A 22,907-nucleotide genomic window follows, 5' to 3' on the forward strand; every position below is an offset into this window, starting at 1 on the left:
ACCTTTTTTCTTTCTCAACCTTCACCAAAATCACCCTTGGTAGTTCATTTACTAGAATGTAGATGCATGTAGAAATAGCATGAGGTGTTAACGGAGTGAGGGGCACACAGAAATGATATGTACCTCAAAATTCTTTCAGCGTTTACCCATTATCCAATTCCAAAGCCATTTACATGTTAGTCAGCTCAGGGTTCTGTAAAACTGGGTGGTTCTGGTTTTTATAACAGAAATTTACCAGGTGTGGCAGGTTGTGCCCATAGTCCCAGCTACTCAGGAAGTTGAGGTAAGAAGATTGCTTGAGCCTAGGATTTTTGTGACCAGCCTGAGCAATATAGCAAAGCCCTCATCTCAAAATGAAACAAAAACAACCAGAAATGAATTTTTCACAGTTCTTGAGGCTTAGGAGTTTATAATAAAAGCAATTGTACGTTTGATGTCTATCGTGACCCAATTCCTGGTTCACAGAGGGCCAACTTCCTGCTGTAACCCCACATGGTAGAAGGGACTAAGATTTGTCTCTGTGTTCTCTTTTATAATGGCACCAAATCCATTTATGAAGGCTACTGCCTTCATGACCTAATCCCTCCCAAAGACCTCAAATGCTAATACCATGAGATTTGGGGCAAGGATTTCAACACATGAATTTGGGGTAGACACATTCAGTCTGTTGCATGTATTAATAGATTTTTTAGGATTGCACTAGTCTTACATTTCAGAAATAAATCCAGTTTAATCATGGTGTATTATTTTTGCTTTATACATTTTTGGATACATTTTGCTAATATTTCCCTGATAGTTTTCCCTAACCGTAACCCTATCCCTAATCCCTGTAGGTTTCCCTAAATCTATGAATATGATGAGTTTTGCCTATAATTCTCTTTTTTCATGACAATAACTTTTTAATTTTTGCTCCACTATTACTCTGATAATGATTATAATTGTATCAAAACAATGTTTCTAAAGTTTCATTGAATAAATGAATAAACAAAAATCTATCCCTGACAATTTTGTTCAGTTTTGTTTATCTTGGGGAGATGCCTTGGTGGTAGTTCATTTTGAAGTATAGAATTAATATATGCTAAAGAGTTTTTGATGCACTACTGTTTAAACTATCTTTTAAGATTTTTTATTTATCTTCTAGTTAATGTAGGCAAGTTCTAATCTATCCAATTCTATTTTCTCTTTGAAATGGGAATTGAGGTTATATACTGGTAAAGAGTGTGAGAGAGGGATGATGGGTTCACAATTTTAATAAAATTTTAGACCTGGAGAATGTGTTAAATAGACACTATAAACATTGTCAAAATAATTTTTTAAAGTAGTGTATTTCAAAACAGAGTTTAAGGTTCAGTAGAAGATGGAAATTTCAAATTTATTTTTTCACTTCAGTGTATGTTTGTGAGAATTTTCCACAAGTGTTCAGCTGCTCCAAATACAGATTGACAAGATAGAACACAAGACTAACTTGAAATTGTTTGTATTTTGTGTATGTGCCTATGAAGGAATAAACTGAGATAAAAAATGCTTTCACTGAGGTGCATAAGTGCATGAATCTCAATTATATTATTTAATTTTTAAAATAAATATACACCCAAGCACCACTATCCAGGTCAATATTCAGAATATCTTGATGACCCAGAAAGTCCTGTCATATCCCCTTCTAGTTCACCTCCAATCCAGCAGTAACGATTGTTCTGATTTCTATCATCATTGATTAGGTCTATAATTTCTTGAACTTTATATAATGTGATAATATATTGTATATTCTTTAGTGTTTGGCTGATTTTTCTCCACAAAATATCTATCAGATTTTGTACTAGTAGTTTGTTTTCTCTGCTGGCAAGTGATCCATTATATGAATATTTATCTATTTATCATTTACTAATTGATGAATGGATTTGTGCTTGTTGAATTCTCTGGAAAGTACATGCTAAGACAGAATTTGGTGTGCAAAAGCTAAAATAGAGAATAATACCTGTAAGAAATAGGAGGAAAAGTCACTGGATTGCCAGGTAGACTAACTAATATCTTTGCCAGTCTTCTAGGAAGACTCAAAGTAAAAATTGCCCAGTAGACTGGGCTCATAGTAATTCATTAATTGGGGGTTGCTCCCAAAAGATAGTGACCTCAGCTACTATTCCCTTGCTCATACACTGGCTGAAAGCTGCTCAAAGACCTCAGATACCACCACACCGCTCACTCAATTGCCACAGGTCATCCTGATAAGACCAGGAAATAAACCCAAAAGGTAGGATAGATTCTGAAAATTAGGCAGCAAGTTTTTCATTGTTGTTATTGTTGTTGAAGTTGAACCCAAACAGTGCATCTGTATTTCAGCCAAAAGATTTATTTCTTTTCTAGTATTTGGCAATTATGAATGAAGCTGAAATAAGCATTCTTGTAAATGATTTTGACTCTAAAAAATGATTTCTCAGATAAAAATGTGAGTGTTCGGTTAGCTGTATTTTCTCTTTAGGAGATACTGTCAATTTGCAAAATGTTAAGACCAACTTACCTAAACACAAGCAAAATAGAAGTACCTGTTGTTTTCTATTCTCATCACCTCTTAGTTTGTTCAGTCTTGTTCCTTTATACCACCACAATTTCTTTATCCGTTTACTGATGGGCATTTGAATGAGTTTATTTTTGCATCTTCTATAATTATGCATGCATGTATCTGCTGGTTTTTATGGTATGTATATGTTTAAATTTTTGAGAAAATATAAAACCATTTTTCACTTTGCTTATTTATTTCACATTTTTTAAATTTTTTTTATTTTTTATTATTATTATACTTTAAGTTCTAGGGTACATGTGCGTAACGTGCAGGTTTGTTACATATGTATACTTGTGCCATGTTGCTGTGCTGCACCCATCAACTCGTCATTTACATCAGGTATAACTCCCAATGCAATCCCTCCCCCCTCCCCCCTCCCCCCTCCCCATAATAGGCCCCGGTGTGTGATGTCCCCCTTCCCGAGTCCAAGTGATCTCATTGTTCAGTTCCCACCTATGAGTGAGAACATGCGGTGTTTGGTTTTCTGTTCTTGTGATAGTTTGCTAAGAATGATGGTTTCCAGCTGCATCCATGTCACTACAAAGGACACAAACTCATCCTTTTTTATGGCTGCATAGTATTCCATGGTGTATATGTGCCACATTTTCTTAATCCAATCTGTCACTGATGGACATTTGGGTTGATTCCAAGTCTTTGCTATTGTGAATAGTGCCGCAATGAACATACGTCTGCATGTGTCTTTATAGCAGCATGATTTATAATCCTTTGGGTATATACCCAGTAATGGGATGGCTGGGTCATATGGTACATCTAGTTCTAGATCCTTGAGGAATCGCCATACTGTTTTCCATAATGGTTGAACTAGTTTACAATCCCACCAACAGTGTAAAAGTGTTCCTATTTCTCCACATCCTCTCCAGCACCTGTTGTTTCCTGACTTTTTAATGATCGCCATTCTAACTGGTGTGAGATGGTATCTCATTGTGGTTTTGATTTGCATTTCTCTGATGGCCAGTGATGATGAGCATTTTTTCATGTGTCTGTTGGCTGTATGAATGTCTTCTTTTGAGAAATGTCTGTTCATATCCTTTGCCCACTTTTTGATGGGGTTGTTTGTTTTTTTCCTGTAAACTTGTTTGAGTTCTTTGTAGGTTCTGGATATTAGCCCTTTGTCAGATGAGTAGATTGCAAAAATTTTCTCCCATTCTGTAGGTTGCCTGTTCACTCTGATGGTAGTTTCTTTTGCTGTGCAGAAGCTTTTTAGTTTAATTAGGTCCCATTCATCAATTTTGGCTTTTGCTGCCGTTGCTTTAGGTGTTTTAGACATGAAGTCTTTGCCCATGCCTATGTCCTGAATGGTACTACCTAGGTTTTCCTCTAGGGTTTTTATGGTATTAGGTCTCACATTTAAGTCTCTAATCCATCTTGAATTAATTTTCGTATAAGGAGTAAGGAAAGGATACATTTTCAGCTTTCTACTTATGGCTAGCCAATTTTCCCAGCACAATTTATTAAATAGGGAATCCTTTCCCCATTTCTTGTTTCTCTCAGGTTTGTCAAAGATCAGATGGCTGTATATGTGTGGTATTATTTCTGGGGATTCTGTTCTGTTCCATTGGTCTATATCTCTGTTTTGGTACCAGTACCATGCTGTTTTGGTTACTGTAGCCTTGTAGTATAGTTTGAAGTCAGGTAGCGTGATGCCTCCAGCTTTGTTCTTTTGACTTAGGATTGTCTTGGAGATGCGGGCTCTTTTTTGGTTCCATATGAACTTTAAAGCAGTTTTCTTTGCAATTCTGTGAAGAAACTCCTTGGTAGCTTCATGGGGATGGCATTGAATCTATAAATAACCTTGGGCAGTATGGCCATTTTCACGATATTGATTCTTCCTATCCATGAGCATGGTATGTTCTTCCGTTTGTTTGTGTCCTCTTTTATTTCACTGAGCAGTGGTTTGTAGTTCTCCTTGAAGAGTTCCTTTACATCCCTTGTAAGTTGGATTCCTAGGTATTTTATTCTCTTTGAAGCAATTGTGAATGTAAGTTCATTCATGATTTGGCTCTCTGTTTATCTGTTACTGGTGTATAAGAATGCTTGTGATTTTTGCATATTAATTTTGTATCCTGAGACTTTGCTGAAGTTGCTTTTCAGCTTAAGGAGATTTTGGGCTGAGACGATGGGGTTATTTCACATTTTAAGTAGAAAGGTAAAAAAAATCTAGTTGGTCCGCATTTTTGCTAAAACTCTATGGGATCATTCTTCCTAAGTTTACTTCGTCCAGTGGGTGAGTTAAAGCATCTCATTGTAATTTACATTTGAATTTTCCTAATGAATAGTGAAGTTGAGCATTTTCTCTTTTATTTATTGACTACTTATATATATTCTTTGATGAAATATCCATCAAAATCCTTAATCATCTTGTTAACCAGAATGTTGGATTTCTTATTACTGAGTTGTAAAAGTTTTATACATTCTAAACAAAATCCTTTTGCCAGTTTTTTTTTGCAAGTATTTACTCCAATCTATAGCTTGCCTTTTTATTGTCATAGCAGTATTATATGTTAATGTATGTATAATTTTTTAAGCTTTGATAAAGTTACTGATTCAGTACATAATTCATACTGTCTATTTTATATAGCTTTGTAAAATACAAAGTATTCCGATTTTTGTAAATGTTTCATTTTAAATGGCTTTAGTTGTAGTTCTTACATTTGAATCTATGATTTATTTTCAGTAGATTTTTGTACATTGTATGAGGTTAGAGACAAAGTGGTTTGTTTTGTGGCATTGCTATACGATTTTTCCATGACTACTTCTTGAGAAGATTGTTTTTTCTTGATTGAATTGCATTGGCAGCTTTGTAAATAATTAATTGACCATATATATGTGGTTAAATTTCAGGGCTTGTCTTTCATTGCTCTATTTATCTTTCTTTACACCAATATTCCAGTGTCTTGATTATGTACCATAAGTCTTAAAGTCGGGTAGTGTAATTCCCCAATATATTTTTTACAAAGTCATTTTGATTATTCACAGTCCTTTAAATTTCGATATAAATTTTAGAATTCTCTTGTCACTTCCAAGAAAATAAATCCTGCTGAGTTTTCTGCAAATAAAATATATGATAGTAAATAGAACCTCAGAGCAAAAGCCAATTCTGTACTCAGTTCCATAGGAAACAAATGCACATTCTCTAGCATCCACACTTCACTCTTAAAATATGTATAATAAACTTCACATCATTCTATAGTTATATTTGGGTGGAAAGTGGTATTTGATAGCTGGAAACCCTGCTCAAATAATTCTTTAATTTATGCCCAAATATTTATATGTAGCTTATGTCAAAAAGCCTAATTAAAATAATATAACAGAATGTGAAAAGAAAATAAATACATAATAATAAATAAGGTATAATTTACTCAAAATGTCTGAGGCAATAAAGTGAAGACTAAAAGACCTAATGATTATCAAATGCGTCAAATGATGTAAAGTGAGATTGAGAGAAACATTACTGATTTCCAGAATCAATTTCCTTAATAAAAATGGTGCAAGATTTCTTGTTTATAAAAGTGTTTTCTTTCTATTTTGTTTCTGTTATTTGCCATCAGTTACATATCTCTAAACACATATTGAATATCCTGCCACTAGTCACCACCTTTATATTTCTGAGCATCCAAGCACCTATATTTTGTAAACTTAAACTTTATTCTTACCACTTGATTAGTTTCTCCAGTGAAGCCAACATGCATGCAGGAACCCCACAGATCCTGTGGTTATTGTTAGGTTATCTGTAGACAGCCTCTCCACAGGGGCTGCCGTATCTCTGCCAGTCCCATGCCTCCGCCACTTACTCCTACTGATTTTCCTGCCAAGTTCAGTGCTCTGAAAAAAAGAATAACCAGCTATGAGCAACATGTTCTTTTTCTGCAGACTGACAGGGCTGTGCTTTAATCTCCTCTTGTGTCTCATAACAGAAGCTTTTATAACAGGTTTTGCTGACTGTCAGACTACGGTAAGTCACTGCTCATGATACAGTGAGGGGGAGAATAATTTAGAATTATTTACATTTAGTTGACAAGAAGAATGTTGAAAATGAAACATACATATGGTAAGACAGTAGAGTATGTTTTAGAATTGGTATTCTGAATGGAATGTTTTTCCTTAAAAAAAGGACACATACAGAAGTTTTTCCTGTATTTAAGGAACACAAATATGGCTTACTTCATAAAGTGGAAAGATGGGTTCTAAATTAAATTAATCCTGGATGTTTTAAAGAAAATCTATACAACATAATTTAAATAAACCATCCTTCTACACTAGGCCTGACTCCAGCATTTCACTAGCCAACTTACTCTTCTTACTTATTATAAAGTGAGCTGAGAAAACCATCTTCTTGAGTAGGTAGAATTTGATTATGGGAAGGTTACTGAAATAGGTTTAGTATGATATAAAATGTAGACTACAATAATTGTTTGTTTATGTATTTTTAAACTTCACTAGAGTTTCTTGGAAGGAGAATCTGCGACTGACCTGCGAATCTATCCGGTCTAAATACAGTATCTAACATCAGCTAGGCACTCATTAGTTTATAAGGACTAATAGAGTAGTCTGGCTCTACTCTACAGTACTCCACACTACACCACACTACACTACACTACAACACTACACTAATTTTGAGAACTTACAACTTAACCCCTAGACATCAATTTCTTCAGTAAAATGAGTTGGAGCTAGATTAAATGTTACACATTCTGTATCTATACTGTTTAGCCTCTACGTGGTCATAATAATTGTACTTCAGAAAAATTGAGTTCACATAAAATCTGAATTGTAGAAATGTCTCAATTATCTTTTTTTTAGATAACAAACTACCCTAAAGTTTAGTGATTTTGATATCACTAAAGTGATAGGATATGAGTGTAGGATATGAGGCCAGGGTAGCTTGTAAAGTCCAGATGTAAGATTGGGAGCCCAGCTGGTGCCACTGACTGGGTGTTTGATTTTCTTCTGTATAGGCATCTGCACTTAGCTATTTTGGCTGTTTCATATAATGGTGGAGGGGTTCCAAAAGGAAACCCTGTAAGAGAACGGACCCAAAGTGCCAGCACTTATCACTTACTGATGTTTCGCTTGCATCACCCTTAAAGATATTCCACTGGCCAAAGCTAGTCACATGGCCAATTCCAGAAATTCTGTGGAAGGAGATTTCACAATGGCATGAATAACAGAAAACGCGGTTAATTGGAGGGCACCAAAGTAACAGTCTGCTCAAAATATTTTTGGGTCATCTGAAATCTCTGCTTAAACCACATAGCAGCTGATTACCTTATGGGCCATGAATTTTCCCAATTCCATTGTCTTCTCCCAGCCCAGTACAGTTGTCCCTTGAAGTATACAGGTTTGAACTGCATGGGCCCACTTGTACATGGATTCTAATCAACCAAAATTAAACTGAAAATACAATATTTGTGGATGCTAAATGCTATATATGAAGGGCAAACTTTCACATACATATTTTCAATAGGTCCAACGGAAGCACTTTAGTATACTATTTTGGCACATGTAGGTCCTATAACAAATCTCCCATGTGTATTAAAGGAGGACTGTACTTAATTGCCCTGTATACATTGAAGTTGCCTGTCCTTTTGTTAAATGATTGCTATGCCTCTTGTTACTTGTTTCTGGGACTACATTAGAATAATTTTGATAAGGTCTAAAATATATGCTGTGAAAATAACTTTTTAAAAAAATTGACATATCATGTATTCAAATGCTTTAAAATCTCTTAATGCTTATCTTTGTCAAAACATTTGTATTAATAGTATTTGGTACTTATAGCTTTAAAAGAGTTCCATTGATTTAAATCATTGCCAGTGAATTACTTGTACATGTCTAAAAACATTATAGTAATTAAGGTATATATAATTTCCTGTGATTTATTTCCTTAAATTCAACATATCCATCTGCATATTCCAATAGGACTAAATAAAAATATAAAGTTCAATTGAAAATTTATTGTTTCAATGTGTATAATTTGCAAACACTTTTTGATATGAATGTACTTACTCTATTTTTGGAATATAGTCAACATGCATAACCTCACATTGTAAAAGGAAAGTATAAATATATATATTTTATAATTTATATATATTATAATATATTTTAAATTAAAATATATGTTTTATATATATTGTAATATATATTATATATAATGAATTTAGATTTATTATATATAATAAATATATGAAATATAGTATATATTTCATATATTTAAATTAAAATATATTTTAATTATATATATAATTAAAATCATTATATAAGTTTAAGTTATCACTACTTTGCCATTTTTATTGTTTGACTTTGCCCTTGTGCCTACTCCTCTTTTAACTTGTTGATTATGTATAGTCATCACATATGTCACAATAATTTTCAAGTGCAAAAAGAGCATGAGTTCTGTCTTTCTTGTGTCTCTTCTTTTGGGGCAAAAAATAATTTTTCAAAGGATAATCAGCATACTTCACCTTAATTTTGATTGCCAATAAATGGTTCACATTGCTATTCTTATACTAGGTATTAGCAAAGATAAAGAAAAAAATATTACCATGAATAACTTAGATTAATAATTTGAGATGGAATGGGTCTTGAAGAATCAACCACCATGGATATTATAATAGAATAGCTATTTTTTGCTAGTTACCCATATACAATTTTAATCATATGATCTGATGCATTTTTGGATGGGAGCTAGCTTTGTGTAACCCAACGAATGGGGAACAAAGAGTCAGAAATACTGAGTTCTAACCACTCCTCTGCTTCATCATGTTCACACTTTTATTTAAAACCATTATAAAGAAATATGTTTTTAATTCATGAGTGTTTTAAAAATACTAGATAACAATGCATGTACTCTATATTGCTTAATATCCCAAACAGGAATGAAGCAGCTCTCATTAGTATTTCAGCAGGAAAAGCTATGAATTGTCATACTAAGAAGAATTAAAATAAAGACAGTAATTTACATCATGTTGGTTGAGGGTAGAAATTATTACCTGATATGTTATTTTAAAATCTCATTTCAGATTAATTTTTGTTTTAGATTTGTGAATTATGGATCATGTATTTTTGGATCTATAACTAGATATAACATTTGGTATCACCCAGGTTCCTTCCAGATAAATTTATGTGAATGAATTACATAATTTCTAAGTTTCTTTACAAAACTGGTACTCTTTGAATCCATGATCTAATAAAAAGCAAATGCAACTATCTGTTTTATGTCATTTCCTTTATAATAGATACGAAATCCACAAGCAACATTTCCATAGATAGGCTACACAAATGTCTCACAGAGAAGACAATTCTCATGGCTTGGCTTACCTCTTCTTCTTAATGTCACCCTGTTGGTCTAGGTATGGCTCAAGATAAGAGTGAGGAGACTTCTGATTTGGATAACAGTTTTACCTTTGATAAAAGATTAAAACAGCATCATTAAAATTAAGAAAATTCAAGTAGGTGAAATTTGTATTTTCCTCTTAGTTTCCTTTCTCTCCTGTCCATCTCCAAGTGGCCTCTCTTTTGTATTTCTCAAAACCTTGATATATTATACCTCTACCAGTGAGCCCCATGTCCCAAAGGTAGCAAGTACGCCTTCCTCTGCTCTCTTTGAAATGCACTCTTTTCAGTAACTATCTGCAATTTCAGATAGGTGAACTTGCAGGCATCTGGAGTGAGGTGACTCTGGGGGAAATTAACATAGAAGATCGGGAAATATATTAAGGCTTTTTTTGAAAATTCCTGAGTCTAATATCCATTAGCATACAAGATGACACTGGATTAGTGAGAAGAATGGGGGTTGGTAATCCCACACTTCCTCCTTATGAACTTTTGATATAATACTCCAAGTCCAGGTTTACACATTGCATTTTTTTTTTCCTCAATGAAAGATCATGAAGAGAAAAAAAAACAAAACAAACAAACAAAAACAAAACAGAATATGCTAGTGGACATAAGATGATTGTCACCACCGAAGCAACTGTGCTTCTTAATTTCCCGAAGCTTTGAAAACATCAAAGGGTAGACGCAGGTCAGAGGAAACTTCCACTTGCATTTCCCTGAGAATTAGGGGGCCAACTGGCCTCAGAGAAAGAAATGCTATGAAATGGAATTTATTTGTGTATTTTTTTAGACTCACTAAATTCCAATGTCTGGTCCTCACTCAGCCCTGTAAGTCCAGAAATCTGATATTTCAGAACAAAGAAAATGTACCTATCTACCATCCTTATCCTAACCATCAAATACTACACACATAGGGATGAGCACTTAAGAACAAGAATGACAATTTATCAATTTAATTTTCTTTCAGCAGAAAGTGAAATTATAACCAGAGTACCAGTTTCAAAACTTCCAATAGTAAAGCGAAGCAATTATTTGCAGAGAAGCACATGTATCCCCTTGTTTAGAGCATTTTCTTTCAAATCGTGTGAGAGGCTCAACTCTCAAAAGAATATTTTTGTGAGAAGGAAATCAGATTATGTCATAAGATGGCATTCGGCTTTGTGTTCCTGATGTGGTGGTTTAAAACACATTAAAAACCAAGGAAACTGTATTTTCAGTCAAGACTTGTATCCTGGATCAAGGCTAAAAGTTACCATCAACACTGACCTCTACAAATCACTTTTTCTATGATTCCAAGACAGAACAATCATCCTTTCATCTTTATATAAGTCCATTGATGATCTTACCTTGAATTATTTTGGTACTGAGAAGCAGTGTGTTTCTTGGGAGACACTGATTTTCTCTGTTCTAATTCATGTGTTAATTTTAATGTTATGCAATGAGGATAACATTTATTAACTAAGAGTGCCCAGAGTCTCACTCCTCATTACTCATGAGAATATTACACAGAGATACTAATCTTTCCTTTTGTTTTCAAGGTTGAATAAGGTGAAATTCTATCAATTTTTGTTTTTACACACAATTAAGAACTGCTGATTTACCTGGTAACCCAGTTGTCTCCTTATGCCTCTTTGTTCTTTCAAAACACTCAAAACTTCTTAAATCCTCTGAGAGGTCGATAACCCTCCCTAAGATCTCTGTGAATTCCCAGGAGTTAAATTAATGAGGTAACTTCAGGCTTGTACATACTTATTCCACTTATTTCTTGTTTTTTCTTCAATATCTTTCAACAGTCATTTTAACACTAACTCTAATATTATCCTGAACGTGGATCCCAACCTCGTATCTGATTGTCTTCTAAAAATAAACAAAATAAAGTCAGACAAAAAGGAAAGGATGGAAGAAAGAAACAAAGGAAACAAGAAAGGAAGAAAAGTCAACCTTTTTGTGACTATGCTAAGTATATTGTGGAGAGAGTAGCTATTTCAACATTAACATTTGTAGATGTGTTATCAAACAATTTGCTGTGTGTGTGTGTGTGCCATTGTTATTAAAATCATACATACTTTTAGTTTTGTGAGATGAATGACATTGGCTTATAAAGAGAAACAGCAGTCCCTTATACAAACTCTCCTCATTCATGATTGTTGTTCACCAAAACTATTTTCACCTCCTAGTCATTTTCTCTTATATTTAGCTCCACATTTTTAAGTAATTTGCATCTCTCCCTTAATTTTTCAGTTTTAAAGCTATCCTTTGTATATGAAAGTTACTGTAGAAGATAAGGATTTAATGTCCTTAAACCTACTCCACTCATTCCCATTTTCACATGAAGAGAAAATGCACAGGCCTCCTCCCATCCTCCTAGTCTATTCATATGTTGTTTTTCTTAAATTGATATCTAGTGTTTATTAATGTTATGAACATATTGTTCACTATATGTTTATATTATGAGCATATTGTTCACTCTATATGTTACTATATATAGTAATACTTCTATAATATGTAATATAAATATGTTTATTTATTTTTTATTATTCACACTTGAGCTACCTAGTTTACTAAGATTATATATTAGTATAATCTGTCAAACTTTTAGATTTACACAAAAAATTAATAATGACATCACTTCTCAGTTTTGTTAGAAAAGTGGTTCTTAGGAGCCACTTCTTTGTTCCTATTGCTAACTCATTCCCAGCTTTTCTAACAAAACTGAAAATTTGTATTATTACTTGATTCTGTATGCACCAGTTGCCTTACAGGAAAACTGCACAACTGTTATTATGAAACCTGATCTATTCTGGATATTTGTTCCCTCCAAATCTCATGTTTAAATGTGATTTCCAATGTTGGAGCTAGAACCTAGTGGGAGGTGTTTAGGTCATAGGGGTATATCCCTCATAAATGGCTTGCTGTTCTCACCAAGGTAGAGTGAGTTCTTGCTCTCTCAAGCCACACTAGAGCTGGTTGTTTAAAAGTATGTGGCACCCCTCCCCCAGCTCACCGTTCCTTCTTTCCTTCCTCCCTCTGGCTATGTAATGCCTACTCCCATTCACTTTCTTCCATGACTGGAAACTCCCGGAAGCTCTCACCAGAAGCAGAAGCTGGCACCATGCTGCTTGTACATGGCTGCAGAACTGTGAGCAAAACGTTCCACTTTTCTTTCTAAATTACCAAGCCTCAGATATTCCTCTATAGCAACAAAAACAGACTAACACAGAACACTTCTCATCTTCCTGGGAATTATTTATGTGTTCTTCCTGGGTTGAATTGTTCATTCCCTGCATTCCATTTTCTTTCTCTTTTGGTGTAGTCCCTGGTTTTGATGAAGCATGTCTTTCAGTGTTTTTCCAAGAAAGAATGAATAGGAAATAAATGAGAAAACATTTTGCATGTCTGAAAATGTCTTTACTTTCACATTTTGATAATAATTTTTCTGCATGTAGATCTTGATTGAAGAACATTTTGTCTCAGAATTTAAATTTTTCCATGACATCTTCAACCTTCCAGTTTTGCTACATAAATGCCTAGTGCCATCTTGATCCTCGATATTCTGTATGAGACTCAATTGCTTCCTTCTGGAGTATTTTTTTTTTTCACCAATATTCTGAAATTTCAGAATTATACATTTTGTTGTGGGTTTCTTTAAATTCATTGCATTGGGCACTCAGTGAAATGTCGAAATTTAGACACTATATCCTTCAGTTTCGGGATTTCTTTTCTTTTTGATAATTTTCTCTCCACCATTTTCCTTGTTTTCTTTGTTTTACTGGACATTTCATTTGCTTTCTTGGATTAATCTTATTAAATCCTTGGATTAATTTTCATGTTTGCTTTTTTGGATTAATCCTATTAAAATATTTTTCACTATGTTTTTTTCTCTTCTATCTCATAGATTGGAGGTTTTTTTGTTGGTTATTTTTTGCTTTATTGTCTTGAGGTTTTTTGCTTTATTTTCTTTTTGGTAATTTTTCTTCTACCCTTTGTATTGACTTCATTGTTTCCTAGATCCTCTTTCTTATGTGCAAGTTTATCCTGTGATGCCCACTAAAGAATAACACACTAAAATGCTTATTGGACCTCTTCATATGTGAGTAGATTTCATCTTAATGTGATTTTGATGGAAACCAATTAATTTTCTGCCTGTCTGTTTTCCCTGGTTGTATAATCCTGAATGCCAGCATTGTGGGAGACAAGAAGGCGAAGGGTGAAGGAAGTCTCACCATTAACTATTCAGATTTTCACTTAATCTTCCTCTTTCCAGTATATCATCTCACTCCTTGCTCTCAGCTTGCCTGATATGTCGAGCGCAGAAAGCAAAGATCCAGTTTTACACTGAGGAAGGACCAAACTGCCCTGCAAAAGACAGGGTGATTTGTGGTTCAAATCAGGATTGCTTCTTGTTTGTTTGCCCTACAGACTAGCCCTTATCTTTCTCCAATTTGTGAGTTACCATTTCTCCATCCCATTCTATAAACTCCAAAAATTGTCATCTCAGCTTTATTTTCACACCCATTCTCTTTGTTGTGCAGTGTACACCCACATACATACATCTATATATACACACACATTCACATATATACACACACACGTATACACATACACACGCACACACACATTGCGTTAGTTTGTTCTTCTGTTGCTATAAATAAATACCTGAGACTGGGTAATCTGTAAAGAAAAGAGGTTTTATTTTGACTCACATTTCTGCAGGCTAAACATGAAGCATAGTGTTGAAATCAGCTTGTAGTGAGGGACTCAGGAAGCTTACTATCATGGTGGAAATTGAAGTGGGAATCAGCACATCACATGACAAGTGAGAGAGCCAGAAAGAGAAAGAAGAGCTTTCAGACTCTTTTAATAATCAAATCTCCCATAAACTCATCGAGCAAAAACTCACTCATCACTAAGGGGATGGTGCTAAGCCATTCATGAGGTATCTGCCCCCATGATCCAATACCTCCCACTAGGCTCCACCTCCAACCTCGGGGATCATATTTCAACATGAGATTTGGAGTGGACATGCATCCACACCATATTATTACACCCCTAGCTCTCCAAATCTCATGCTTTTCTCGCATTGCAAAACACAGTTATCCCTCCCAATAGTTCCACACAAAGTCTTAAATATTTTTCAGCATGAAGGCAAAAGTATTAAGTCTCATCTGAGACTCATCACCTTCCACCTATGATCCTGTAAAAGCAAAAACAGTTATTTGCTTCCAAGGTACAATGGTAGTACAAGCATTGGGTAAATATTCTCATTTGAAAAAGGAAAAAATGGCCAAAATAACGGGACAGTAGGCCCCATGCAAGTGTAAGACCCAGCAGGGTAGACATTAAACCTTAAAGCTAGAAAATAATCTCCCTTAACTTTATGTCCTGCATCTAGGGCAGACTGGTGCAAGGAGTAGCTTCCCAAGGGCTTGGGCAGCTCCACTGCTATGGTTCTATAGCAGGCAGAACTGGCTGTGGTCACTAGTTGTAGTTGAATGCCTGCAGCTGTTTCAGGCCCAAGATGCAAGCTACCAGTGGCTCTATCATTCTTGGGTCTGAAACATAGAGCCATATATGGACATATATATATGGTCCTTGCCTGTGGTGCACAGCCACACATTAGTACTCATCCCTGAAGTCACCACTATGTATATATGAGTTCTTTTAGAAAACATCATTTGTTAAAATGCAGTCAAGTTATTTGCTAAGAACAAAGATGACTTTCACTCCAGGTCACAATAACTTTCTCATTTCCGTCTGAGACTTCATCATCCTGGCCTTCATTTCACAAGGTTTCTTCGTTTTTACTTCCATTTACGTTTTTCTTCATGAAGTACTCACAAAGACAAGCATAAGCAGGCACAGAACCTTCCATCAGAGTAATCACAGCTTCCGTCACCTCTCTTGCTACCCTAGAACCAGCTTACTCTGCTTCAAATTTTATATAACAAATTTGTGAGTTGCATTTCAGTGCAGCAGACCCTCACATTGCGAGTCACATAATTGGAGCATGCCCAGGTAAGTATGCCAAATGCATGGCCTAGGAGCCAGCAAGAGTGAAAGAGTCACCCGGAAGCAGAACCAATCTACTTGGATCAAGGAACGGGGACCAAATTCAGAACAAAGGATGCCTAGTTTTGTTGTAGTATGGACTTAAGAGCCAAGGACCTCAGCATGACCTAGTGAGATCATGCTTCATTGTGTTTTCCTATCTCTTTCATTATAACCCTCTACTAATAAAACCTATCCCCATACCCCAGCCTCAGAAAGACAGATTTGGGCATTTCCTCCTGTCTCCTCTCCAGGGGCTTTGCCATGAAGCGTTATCTTTTCTCAAAAACTGGTGTTGTGGTATTAGTTTCCATGTACACTGGGCAGTACACCTTTGCATGGTAACACTCTTATCATTACACTCAGAAAGCAAATGCCAGGTAGGTAGCTGTTGCAGTAGCTGTTGCATCACTGAGCACCACCTCCTGGGCATGGCTGGGATGAAGAGAGGCACAGGGGTGCACTGGTGACTTCAAGGATTAGTACTCATGTGTGGCTGTGCACCACAGGCAAGGAATACCAGCAGCCCAGGGGCAATCCTGCCACCTGGGTCACACAAGCCTCAGTTGCTCAGCCTGCTTCTACCTGGACAAGGTCCTGCTCACCTAGGGGAGCCTCCTGCACTAGAGATGCTGCTAACACTCTTGATCTTAAATGTTCTTTGGCCATGCTGCCATATTGCTGGAACAGTCTCTTCTGTCTTCTATTGTTTGATGAACTTATCCCCCAAACTGCTGTTTCATTTCATGCAGAGGAGTTTAGCTACATTATGTATTGTTTTTTATTTCTCATTGACTCATACTCACAGACACGCTTTACATAATCTATGTTTAATCTAAATTGTCATTGATTGTATGATGCATCATTATATAATTTGCCACTAAAGAGAAAGGTCACTAATTATGACTTTAAGACATCTTAAATTGTAAGACAGATCTTGATTTTAAAATAGAAAAATATTAATTTTGGCATCAATTAAATATTGTCAGTGATTTATCCCATAGTCTTTCCAAATGAAATATCCCAGAGAATTCTGGTATTAAAACAAGAAAGTGTTGATTGCAATGGTCTGAATGAGGACTAGCTAGTTAAGTGCCTGTAAATCGAATTTTTTTATAGCTAGACTTTACTGAAATCTCTAATCATTAAAGCTCCTGCTACACAGATACAGATAATTTGAAGATATGTTTTTCATTAAGGAAATTTTGCTTTGCTTCCAGGGTAATAACAGTGTGGCATTTAATTAGTTGTATTTTAAAATTTTATATTAAAAATAAACATTAATTTAGTTTTAATATTAGCTATTGAATTTGATGTGGGTCATTAATTTAACTCTAAAATATGTGAAGAAGCAAATATTTTTCTTCTAAATACCCATACAAATTAGATGTATTCATACATATTCCCAAATTTACTTACAGAATGAGATTTCATTTTTGACATGATACTACTTATATAATATGAGATAGTCTGTTAACATAAGTACATTTATAAATAATGAGGTATTTGAAGAAAATGGAACATATAACATAATATTAAGTATATAATCTACTATGTATCTTATATTAAATACTAAAGGATCATGTATGTGGTTTGCAAACTTTTTGCTAAAACTTTTTATTATTTTTCTGTAGAATTATTTTTTTGTCATATTTTCCACATAGAAAATGGAAATACATAAAAAGGTAAAGTTTGGGGTTTCCTTTCCTGCTTAAATGCCACTGCTGTAGGCAAAAGTCATAAATGAGAATGAAATACAATAATAAATTCATCTTATCTTTTCATTTAGAATTACAGAATTTGAATATTTTTCTGCTGTTGTTATGTTCTCACCTACTCATAGACATTTCTGTGGTGAATGTATACTCATATGATGCACTAACCACGAGCAGGTATTTATTTAACAATTACATTTAATATAAAATTAACATAAGATCCTTACTGACTGACTTTTCATATCTATTGTAAATACACAACACATGTAACAAATGGAGAATCAGGAGTTTACTTCTACTAGATCAGTTAAAATGGCTTGTGGTATGGAAATACATTCTGTAATGAGCTATTACTTATCAATTATAATATATACCTTGCATTGACTGAAGTTGCAGTTAGGTCACTCATGTTGCATGTCTTTTTTATATCGTTTAGAAAAGTTTTATTAGTTCTAAGAAAATAGCTTTCAGTGTCCAGCACAACAGACTCTGAAGATTAAATACTAATATAATATCTTTTTTTTTTCTTCCCCCAAGACAGACTCTCACTCTGTCACCTAGGCTGAAGTGCAGTGTCATGATCACAGCTCACTACAACCTCGATCTCCCAGGCTCAGACTATTCTCCCACCTCAGCTCCTCCCCCATCCTCAGTAGCTGCAATTGCATGTGTGTGCCACTGCACCAGGGCTAATTTTATTTATTTTCTTTTTATAAGATAAAAACCTACAGGTCTCACTAGTTTGCCCTGGCTGGTCTGGAACTTCAGGCTTAAGTGATCCACTCACCTCAAACTCGCAAAATGCTAGGATTACAGGCATGCCTGGCCTAAAATATCTTTTTAATCCTTAAGAAGAGTCACCCGGAGAGGCAATGGCCCTGTTAGCACTGGCCTCTGTTTTGGTGTTGGAGAAGGATTTCCATTAAGACAGTGTGAAGATGCTGGTAAATCCTTCCCACACACAAAGTATAAAACTGGACAAAATTTCAAAAAAAAGTCCTTTCAGGTTTGCGAGTTGCCAAAGGCAGATAACGAATTGAATAACATATATTCTTGGGAAAGTAGGAGAGCTTTGGGAAACTGTGCTGCCAACTTGCCTTGGGCAGCTCTCATCAACAATCCCAGTTCAGTTGCCAAGAAAAGTAGCTCTACAAAGGTGAAGATGGCAAGGGAGGAGAATGACAGGGGAAGGAAATCAGAATCATTGCTTCCAGAGGAGTGGAAATGATTCGAAGTGGGCCACAAAACTTTGCAGTTTTGTAATTTAAAAGCGACAGACTTGATAGAGAATAGTGGGGGAGGGGGAAACACAGTTTTGCTAGCCGAAGTCTCAGTTGTGGTAAGCAGCAGACCCTTCAGAAAATTAGCAAAAAGATCCTGGAAATAAGAGCCACAGAAGAACGTAATATACTTGAGCACAAAATCTGGCTAAATCATTGGTTGGATACTAGGCTAGACAGTCACTAGTAAGATAGTCTAGAAGAAAATAATAAAATGAAAAAAAAAAAGGCTGAGCAGAGATATCAGCAACTATACAACATGGAGGAAAAGTTTCTGCTGTTTGAGTACAGGCAAGGTAATTAAAAAGTAAAAGTAAGACAGAATCCAGATGGATCAATACATTATATGATCAAAAATTTGTAGTTTTCAATAAAATATTACAAGATACACAAGAAATAGGAAAGTATCACCCATACCCAAGAATAAATGCTGTCAATAGAAACTAATTCTGAGTAGGCACAGATATCGGATTTGCTAGACAAAGTCTTCAAAACGAATATTATAAATGTTTAAAGAACTAAAGCAAAGTATGAAAATAACTAACACATAGTGAATTTCAACAGAGAAAGAGGTAAACCATAAAATAAAATCAAGTGAAAATTCTAGAGCTTAAAGGAGTGAAAACAAAAATGAAAAATTTGATAAATTGGCTAAACAAGAGGTATAAGATGGCAGAAGAAAAATCAGTGAACTCTGAGAGGAATCAATAGAAATTACTCAGTGCATGAAACAAAGAAGAAAAAAAACTGATGCAAAAACGTCAGTGAATTGCATAAAAATCTTAAGCATTACAACATGTATGTAATGGGATTCCTAGGAGAATAGGAGAAAGAAAGGATATAAAAAATTTAAATGAATAATGGTTAAAAACTTCCAAAATTTGATTTTAAAACCTATTATTCCAAATAATTTGTGTAGATTCTCCATCTTGTAAGGAGATGAAATATAATTCCTCATGCCTTAAGTGTATGTTATATTAGAGACTTTCCTTCAAAGAGTACAGTATGGTGAGGAAGGGAAAATAAAGTAACTTAACAATGGGGAAACTTTATGAATATTACCTAAAGTCAGGTGATCAAGATTAACATCAACAGTAATAAGACATTGATAATATACACTCTAATATTGGTAAGAATGATAATTTATTGCCGTGGTTTTTCTCCCCAAGACAAATTACCCCAGTCTAATAATGAGAAAAGCATTGAACAAATCTCAATCAAGGGACATTTTACAAAATATCTAAACAATAATTATCAGAACTATCAAAGTCATCAAAAATAGTACAAGTCTAAGACATTGTCAAAGACAAGAGAAACCGAAGAAGAATATTAAATGTCACATGTTATCCTAGATGGGATCTTAGGGTAACAAAAGGACATTAGAGAAAAACTGAGAAAATTTGAATAAAATATAGACTTTAGTTAATAATAATATATTACTCTTAGTTAATCAATTCTGATACATGAACCATATTTATGAAAGATGTTAAGCCACTAAATTTGCTATAATTTTTTACATCACTAAAAATAAACTAATCCACATTTCCAACAACATTATGTAAGAATTTGTTTCTTCACATCCTCACCAACACTTGATATAACCAGTTTTTTCAATATTACCTGTCTAACAGCTGTCTAATGGCATCTCATTGTGGCTTTAATTTGCAATTTCTTAAAAAATAATGGTGTCAAATGTCTTTGCATGTACTCTCTGACATCTGTATATCAGCTTTGCTTAATAGGTGTTCAAACATTGTCCCCATTTTGGTTAGGTTAATTTTCTTTTATACTTTGGAAAGTTATATAGATAGATAGATATGGATATAGATAAAACTTTATATATATAGATATCTATATATATACTGGATAGATGTCCTTTATCAGAGATATACAAGTATTGTCATCTATTCTGTGACTTGTCCTTTTATTTTTTAACGATGCCTTTGAGAGATTTAAAAACAATTTGATGAAGTCCAATTTATCAATTTGTTCTTTCATGGACCATTCTTTTTCTGTCATAGCTAAACAATTTAGCTAAATAAAATGAATAAATGCATAGTTGACGGAATAATCTAATAATGACTTCAACTCTGCCAGTGTATTATGTTTGTCTCAGGCATGCACTTTAGGTATCCAACCCTTATACTTTAGCCACCCCCAAACTGCATACTTTGTAAGTACTCTTTTTAAACTTAATTTATTATAGAAAGATGGGATAACTAAAAATACTCATATTATTTGTGCCAAGAAGAAAAGGACCATATGTTTCAAATCATGAGCCTTAGCTTCAAAGAAAGAACATCAGGAAGTTAAATATTCTTTTAGCCATCCTTCCAAACCATGGGTGTACACTACTATTTTTTCTTCATAGATTTAGCCATCTTTACCTTATGTCTTTATATAGGTTGAGGTGGGGAATATATGTACTTTAGGACAAGTAATAATCCTTTCAAAATATTACTACTCTGTATTTCTCATAGTTCAATAAAATTTTGCAGGTTTTTAAAAATTTCTGACAAATGTAACTAAAGAAAAAGGAAAACCAGACACCAATTAACTCTGCGTGTATCATGCAGGTAATGAAGAATCATTAAATATTTTTTAGAGTAGAGAATAATAGATAAGCGATGTACTATGTGAATACTAATCTAATACTTTGTGTGTATTAGATAAGTCAATCTTTGTGGGAATAAGAATCAGTTAATAGATGCCGGCTATGAAGTAATTTTGCAACAATACCAGAATGACCTGATATGGAAAGGCATATTACATTTCAATGAATAAATGCTTGACTGAATAAGAAAAATGAGGTAGAGAATTCTTAGAGCAAAGTGAATGAGAGAATGGGCCATAGGCAAAATCAGAAACTGTAAATGTACATCACTATGCAAAATTTTCTGTGATCTCATCCCAAATTACTTCTGCCTTGTCCTTCTTCTCCACTCAAACCCACAGATTCTACCATAGAGAATTGTGTCCTAACTATGCTATGAATATTTAATCTCTGAAGATTTTTAATTGGGATTCTTCCTACATATTGGAATACACAGAACTTCTAGATTCCACTGGATCATTCATTTTAGAGTAACATAAATAAGTATTTCTTAAACTACTACTTGAGGAGATTGAACTAGGTTCTATGGTTGGCAGCTGGGAAATCAACTAGTAAACAATTCTAGTGGAGTTTAACAAGTGATATGATAAAAGTACATAAAAGCAAAGTGCAACAGTACCTATTGCTATGAGGTGAGGAAGGACCAATGAGGCTGGGCACAAACAAGAAAAACAGCAAGAACTTGATTCCATAAAAGCAAGTTAGATTTTATTTTTCATGATGCATTTTTCCAAATTTGTTTAATAAAAATCACCAGGAATACTTGAATTTTGATATTGGGAAATGATTTTGGCAGATACAGAGAAAAAAAAATTGAGGAACGTTTACCCTATCCACAGATGGAATATTTGCAAGAAATAATTTAGGCATTTAAAGTTGTAGGACAGGAGATAAAGGGGAAAAATTTACAATATACATTTTAGGGGTAGTATAAATTACACCTACTCATTGAGACTTTCATTGATCATTTTTAGGTAAAAAGAATCTCTCTATTTGCTTATGCACTTGCATGTCTCTGTGTGTGCATAGGTACATTTGTGAGTGTATATGGGTGAATGTGTATACATATGCATGACTGTATTCATTTGTAAATTCTTTGTGGATGCAAGATAAGTTAATCCAGAAAGGAAGTGCTGTATAGAGTTGTTGCTCAACTACTACTCACTGAATATTTGAATAAACTTGACCTACATGATTCTTAAGGCTAATTATTAAAAGAAAACTTTCGTTGAGGATAAAGCTGTATAATAGGCTAGAATTCAGCTTCAGGCTTCTGACTGAGTCACTAAGAGATTTTTTTTAAAGCCATTTTTACTATTTTTCCCCCAAGTGTAAAT

Source organism: Macaca mulatta, chromosome 2, assembly GCF_049350105.2.
Source record: "Macaca mulatta isolate MMU2019108-1 chromosome 2, T2T-MMU8v2.0, whole genome shotgun sequence".
Lineage (NCBI taxonomy): Eukaryota > Metazoa > Chordata > Mammalia > Primates > Cercopithecidae > Macaca > Macaca mulatta.